The 7,773-nt window shown below is 37.3% G+C and overlaps 1 long non-coding RNA gene across 1 annotated transcript; it reads left to right on the plus strand.

The window, feature by feature from the left end:
• Window positions 1-253: 253 nt before the first annotated feature.
• LOC147338929 (uncharacterized) lies at window positions 254-7,517 on the plus strand. The gene is made up of 2 exons (XR_015128373.1): window positions 254-452; window positions 7,013-7,517. It is a non-coding gene; the product is annotated as an uncharacterized LOC147338929 (long non-coding RNA).
• The last annotated feature ends 256 nt before the right edge of the window (window positions 7,518-7,773 follow it).

Below are 7,773 nucleotides of genomic sequence, written 5' to 3' on the forward strand. Positions count from 1 at the left end.
TTTTTCATGTGTATTTTGGTGCTTAGGCTCTAGAATTGGAGTATCATCTCGGTGACTGACAGACCGGTGAGATATTAAAATGGTTTAATTAGTTTTGGGGAAGTTATGGAGATTTGGGATTGACATATCTGATTTAAAAACATTAAAAACAAAAACAGAAATCATCATTCGATGGTGTTGAAGTGAAACCTGAAGCTAAACTTGCATAAATACCAAATCATTTTCTTTGTTCCCAGAAAGCCTCGGACTTACCTTTTGCTGTTGTCGCTAATGACGGAGCCTGTTCCTGTCTTTGGTTATCTAGCTGTATGAGTGATAATCATGCATCATAAAGCTAGATAACCGAAAGTAGGAATGACCTCCAAATCCTCAGCCTCTTGTTTATGAGATTAAGAAAAAAAGAAGAAGAAAAGAAAGAAAAACTCCAAAAGGAGGACATGTTGTCTTTTCAGGTAGGTTATGTGTGTGTATTAGGTTTAATAATACACAGATTCTTTATGAAAATGCATACAGTAAGGTTTTACTTATTGACTATTCTTCAATCAAAAGTGCCTCTTCCTTCCTATTTGTGAGAAAAAGACTGGCACAATGAACACATTGTCTTAGGTTTTAGAAAATGGTTGTGAAAATGTTGGGTAAATATTTTATCAGTAAACTGAAAAAGCTTTTTTCAAAATAAGGTGTTTTTGCTGCACCTGTCCACAACAGTTATCAGCCTCATGATCAAATACACAGAATCCCAGAAATTAAAGCATTTGTTCTAATAAATTCTAACACTGAACTTTTCTGAAGGTTGCTTTAATGAAGTGATCCGGGAATAATAAGCTCACGGGGTCACTTAAATATTTCTGAAAGTAGAAAGAATTTACAAGGGGCCTTTGTTGTACATGAATGAATGATTTTTCCTACCACAGACTTCCTTTAGAAACACACTGATGACATTTCTTTGTATAACAGAAGAATTTGGCCTCATGTTGTCAAATTTAAAACACTATTTTTACCTCATGTTAATGTTTATGTTACTGTGATTGAAACCTTAAGTAAGCATAATGAGACTGTTGAGATACAAGTCGTGCTTTTTGTCTTGAAAAAAATGCTATTACATTTAAATGTTTTCATTTTTAAAGCTGAATGCAGTTTAGCTTTAAAAATTAGAAAATTGATATTATTTTGCCTTGACTCTGTTCAGCAGACTGTGTATTTTACTTATCACAGTATAAACCAACAATAAATTCCCAGATTCCTTAAATTGGTCAGAACAGTTAAGATCCAGGAGAGAAATCACAAGTGTTAGCTTATGTCTTTCCAAGGATTAGCACCCATGTATTTGTGTCAAAAGGTTATATTTTTAAAAGCACGGTTATAATAAAGGGATTTCACTAAATGAGAGGCCTCCTTCTCAAATTTAAGTACGTGGGGATGTTTGTATTTTGGGAGTCATCTAGACGGAGGTTCAATGCTGCGTTTAAAATGGATGTGTAGCAGAAAGTATAGCCGCATTAATGTGGTCCATCATCAGCCGTCCGTCAGATACAAATCACTGCCGTCTTTACGCCTTCCTGTCTTAACTGTCACCTCCGGTGTGCTCTCACTTAACAGAGATGTAGCAAATCACTGAGGTCACGTTTCTGTGGCCTTTTGAAGGTCGTTCTGTGAGTCACTGCACTTCTAACTGCTGCTGTAATTGAACAGAGCGGGAGAAAGTCATTGAGTCAGTGGCTGAAAAAAAACCTCATGACATTTGATTATATTAAAGCTGAGAGGGAACCTGCATCTCTGTGACTCTGCAGGTGGTGAAACAAGTAAAACAAGTAAAAATTCCTACAATTGTCCCAAGTTTACCGAAGCAAAGCACAAAGGAGAAAAATGCTTCTCAAAAGCTAAAACCTTAATGTAAGTAACAGCACCGTGTTATTGTGTGCAACATTTTCTAAACTTTTGACATTTTAAGGTTATTGAAGCAGTTTAGAGTGACTACCTGTTACCTGTTTATGCCTAATTCTTTTCCCATAAAAGCTAGTCAGCAAAAAAAGTTTGAAATGAAATATATAAAATTTATTTGTAATTTCCTTTTTTTCAGTATTGAGTTTATTTGTTAGGCCTCCTTTAAAAACAAATCATTCACTTAAAATACAAAAAAAATACAAGTAAACTATAAATAATATTTTTTAAATGAAAGTAAAAATGCAGAATGTTAGCTTATATTTCCTCTTTTTTTTTCTTTTCTTTTTTCTTTTTTTAGCTCAATAGTAATCATTTTAAATTCAAATAGAGATCAGCTGCTTAATGACATCTGCAAGTAGAAAATTAGAAACCAAAACGCCAGGTATGGCAAACGTCTTGTTTTGGTAAAACTCCTTTAGACCATTAATAACGGATGCATTAATTATTATGGGGTTTTTTTTTTTTTGTTTGCTTGTTTAATTATTTTTGGTGTAAAAGACAAAAACATGCAGTTGTGACCTGGAAAACGAAACACTGATTTACGTTTTTGTTATTTCAAAAAGAATGATTATTTGTAAAGGAATCAAGTTTTTAAATTAACCTTTGCCCCCTTTTATTTAAAAAAAAAAAAAAGGATACAGCTGAAGGGTTAATATGCATTTACACTTACATCCTTTTTCGACATACACGTTTCGTTTTTTCCTCCACCTTTAAACCTTTTTATTTTTAAACCTTCCTTCTTCTAACTCGCTGTATTCAAACATGTTTAAATGCTTCCTCCAGCCTTCCGTTTCCTGCCGTGATGCTGATGAACGGAAAGAGATTAACGTTAGGCCCAGGTTTAAGTCGAGGTCTGTCAGTGGGCTGAACTGCGTCCGGTGACCTACATAAGATTTAATAGTTAGACTATGAAAAAAGGAAATCAGTCTTGGCAATTAGATTTTTTTTTATGTAGTACTTAGTAAATATATTTTCCTTTTATTTATTTTTTTTAAAGGAGAATAAACCGTGCACCCAATAACCCACCTTACAGCTCCCTGTTGGATCACGGCATGCATGAAGACCCTGACTGTAATATAAAGAAAACAATCACGCATTTCTAGCAGATAATGAATAGGACGCAGACAAGCTCTGCATATTAACATAATTGCATCAAAACTGGGTGTAAAAGCGAGTAGGCCCATTTAAAGGCACAGCACCACCTACGAGCTCCACCCAGCAATGCAAAGACAGAGCGATTCTGAACACGTTAATATAATTTTATGCTTACATTTAATATAAAGATTGTTTTATTGTCCTAAATATTTTTGAAGTTGTAGTAAATAATAACAATAATAATAACAATAATAATAATTAGATTAGATAAAAGTTCAGCTAAATTTTTATTGTGCCTAGATGCTGAGAAAATGCTATTTTAGATTATTTTAGATTTAAAAAATTGTCTTTCAGATTCTTGCTGGCTGGCAGTCCTCCATGTGCTTCTTAGTTTTTTCTATAGTTTTTTTTTCTCTGTCATGCCAAAATACTGGTTTTAATAGCCAGAGGCTGTGGCTTGAACAAGTAAAAGGGGAACTGTCCCTTTATTACATGTTGTAATTAGACATTCAACTGGAAGGGTTGGGGGTGAGGGCAAAGCTGGGTAATTATAAATGCTGACACACTGGAATACTGCGTGACTAGCAACACACAGCACACGCTTTAAATCCTCATTATCAGCTTTTCAAGAAGCATTCAGCTCTCTAATTTCTATGTCTGGATCTTTGTTTAAATTTTAAATTCATACAGTAAGGTTACGCTGGGTTTAATGTGCTTTGGGTCCAGAAAACAGCTAAACATCTGGAAGGGCAAGGAATTGTGACTGCATCTTTGATTATTTACCTGCTGCCATTCTGCACAATAACTGTATAGTGAATTCAAAAATATTTCTCGTATAAAAAAGTCATTCCTGAAATGTATTTTATTGGAAAAGTGCTGTTTGACTGCACTCAGGGGTATATTGGATAAACACAAAAGGCTTTAATGTGCACCCGTGCACATGTACATACAAACACAGTGCAGTCTGCATGTCGGTGGTGGACAGTGCAGCTGCAGGAGACCTGTTGGCCTGTTGGTAAACAGTGACCAGGCTCCACATTATAATTCTGATCCTGCCTTCTCTCCACAATGGCTGCTTTGTGAAAGGAGTATTTCACAAAGGTCCACCACTTCTTTTTTTTTGTCCCCCTCCCAACATTGTATATTTGAGAGGCTGCTGCAGTAAACCCTGTGGTGGGAACAACAGTCAAGACTAGACAGTGGCAGATGCTTGCATTAGCACAGCAGCCATAACAGTGTCTCTGGTAGAAGTTGTCCTTTTGTCTTCCTGCCTCTTTATGTCTGACACTGACTTTCATGCTGTGAGCATATAATTAATGCACTGTCTTACGCCTGAACTATTGCGAATCACAAACTGAATTGTGAATGTGGTCATGTGTCATGAGTCTTAATTTTCCAAAGAACGATTAAGAAAAATCTTGCCTAACATGTCTTAACAAGCAGCACATGACACACTACAAATATCCCAGCAAAAACCCAAAATCTTAGCAGTAACGGAAAGATTGCAACGATTCATTGCAGAAATGTATAAACTGGCAGCAAAACAGCAAACGAAGACGACACAGAGATACAAATGAGAGAAACATACTGGACAACTGGAAAGACAGTCTGAGCTGGCCCATTTAGTTTGTCTTTGAGGGCTTTGATGATCAGTTTATTGGTTGATCAGTTTATGTTGCCATGTGTCAAATTCAATACTCGAAAACAACGCACAGATTAGACTCTGGTTAGCTCTGTCTGGGTGAGCTGTGCTTGCTTGAGAAGTGAAGAGTAGTGAAGGATAGCAGTGAGAGTGAAGCTTTCATTCTCATGGCTCACATTAGAGAAACCTTCATTTGTGTTTTGCTCTCACCAAAGCAAAGTTTTACACAGTAGAACTTTTTTTAATAGGGGAATGAGCCTGATCCGAATGAGTCAAAGTCTCATACCTCAGTACCTGTGTAGTACCTGTGTATAGTAAGGATGATGATGAGGTCTCCTGAAGGCAGGACATTGTCCTTTTTACATCTCTGCAGCCCCCATTCCTCCCACAAGGATACCGCAGCTGCGATCCAGTCTTAATCTGGGGATAAACACGATTATCCTGCTATGGCTTGTTCTTGGCTTTGTAACAGCGACAGGGGACCTTTCACAGCTCGCCTTTTTCCCATGGTCGAGTGGGTCTGAGCAGCTAAGACCCCTGATGTGGACCAGTCGTCGTTTATCAGCTGTAGGCAAGCAATCAACCCCGCGCTGACTCTAAGGGAGCAAAAGACTGAAAAGGTTAGAGAGCTGCAGCTCCTCATAGAAGATCCTGATCTCTGACATGCACGCAGCTTTATAATTAGCAGAATCAAAATGTGTTTTTCAGCTTGTTATGTTAACTAAATAATTAAATGTCCATATTCATACATGTAGTAATATAGGGAAGAAAAAGGCAATGTTTTAAATAAATAATGTGTTATTTTTTCTCCCAATATTAGATCTCTATTATTAATGTAACTGTAACAGGGATTCATTTATAGGCACGAGTCCCTATTTTATTCTAACATGTACATTATTTTATTTATTTTATTTTATTTTATAAGAGGCCAACGTGTAGTACTATAATTGCAAATGACCAATTCATATGTAATTTATGCACCAATCATATTATAATCATTACAAAAATGAAAACCCTGTCTTCCTCCCAATTAAACATTTATCTATTTGTGAGTTAAAATGCATACACAGTATGTAATTTGACCATATCAAAGGACAAAATCTCTCAGGAGTGGATTTTGCATTCTCTTCCCGCCAGTCGTCATTTGGCTGTCAGTCAAGTTCAAGTTCACAGGGGTAGGAACGTCTGGACTCTTCATTCACTCCTCTCATTCCTCTCCTGGACTCCCTCCTTCTCCCTGCTCCCATGCTCTGCGTTGACTGCATGGCATTACTATGACACAGAGGCTGTGGCGTTGTTATGGCAGCAGGCTGGATGGCCTGGGTATGTGCTGGTGAAAAAGACAGCCTGTCAGAGACAGAGAGAGAGGGAGAGGAAGAGAGAGACTCAGGATACCCCCCTCAACAGCTGGGCACAATCACCCCCCTTCCAGCCTCCAGCCGCCCCCTCCAGCCTTTCAAACACCACCCAGACCCTGGGAACACTGAGAATTTCACATTCATCATTCATCACACACTCCCTGCACACCCCTCTCAACCTTCTTCCACTTTTTCTCCCCAACCAAATCCTAACTCTGTTACCCATCAATTCATCCATCCAATATTTAAAATACTCCTTTAAAATACTACCCACACTTAGAGAGATGCCTGCCCCACGACACAGGTGTACTGTGGGATCAAGTAAGGAATTTCAGATTTTAAAAAATGGTAAATCAAATGCAAAAATTGAAGATGATACTTGAGCGTATTTTTACACTCAGTCATGCAGTGTGTGTGTGTGTCTGTGTGTGTGGGAGAACAAGGGAGAGATTTTGTTGAGGTCTCATTCAACTTTGAGCATGAAAGGCTGATCATTTGCATAAACTGCATGCTGTCTGAGGGGTTTGGGGGTGGCAGCCATACAGAGAAAAGATATAAGAGAACATAAAAAAAGAGCACAATCCTGCATTGTGGGGCTGCAGGAAGAAAGAGGAGGTTTGAATAAGAGAGAGGGTGAAAATTGGCAGAGAAAGGACTTTACCATGTCTCCCAGTGGGATTAAATTGTCCAGGAGTCTCTTTATATATAATTTGGTGAATCTGGCAGCAGCATGGCCACAGGGCTGAATTCAGTCTGATCCTACACCGAGCCCGCGCCTGAACTTCATTTGAAAGGAGTTACCAATATGCTGAGATGATGCAACCAGTTAAAGAATAAAGTAAATGTTTAGAGCAGTTCACAAAAAAAAAAATCATACAGCGGTTTTTTAAAAATATTCAATTTATTTTTTGTATATTAAATTACAGCTGATGTCATTTGTCCTCTTTTTTTTCTTTCTGTTTTTTCCCCTCAGATGAGGACCAAAATGGTACCAGAGTCATCAAGCTGTGGAGGATCAGGGGTCACTGTGAGGAATCCCGTCTCCGCTACTGGACTCAAAGTTTTCTATCCCCACATGCGAGCAGAGCTGTGCAAACAGATCTCACTTCAAGCAGATTACAAATAAAATTGCTCTGCGAACAAAACAAAAATGTTCTCACACTCTTTGCAGAAGATTCGTGCTTTTTCTTATTTTAGAAAATAAGCTAAAATGTGTATAATTTTTATTTTTTTGTTTATTTATTTAAATGTAAATTTGTCCCTGAAAGTTATTACTACAATCATATTGTATTCAGGTCTTTGTATTTCGTCATTTTAATGACTTACTCATAAATTAACCCAATAAACGTGTAATGTAAAATTTCTGTACGTCGACAGTGTATTAATGCATCTTTTTGGAGTAACCCTTTTAAACTGTATCTCAGCAAAGTGACTGAAACCTATTTATTTAATAAAAATGTAATTTAAAAAAACAGAAATGAGATGACTCTGTCATTATTACTAAAATCTGAGCCAAACTGAGCCAAAATCTTCACAAAGGCCGTTTCGGTCAGCACCTTGGACAGAGGCAGACTGCAACGAGCGCTCCACGCTTGGAGGGTGAAGAATGAAAGACGATTATTTATTTTTATTTTAGTTTTTTTTTTTTTAAAACAGGTGAATTATGACAAATTTGAAACAAAGATGGCATGATATATACTCTACGACAAGCTTAAAATTAGCTTCCTGCCCCTG

Source organism: Aulonocara sp. 'chitande type north' Nkhata Bay, linkage group LG1 (genome assembly GCF_057382095.1).
Source record: "Aulonocara sp. 'chitande type north' Nkhata Bay isolate Kocher_YH1m ecotype deep benthic linkage group LG1, A_spYH_male_GT1.1, whole genome shotgun sequence".
Lineage (NCBI taxonomy): Eukaryota > Metazoa > Chordata > Actinopteri > Cichliformes > Cichlidae > Aulonocara > Aulonocara sp. 'chitande type north' Nkhata Bay.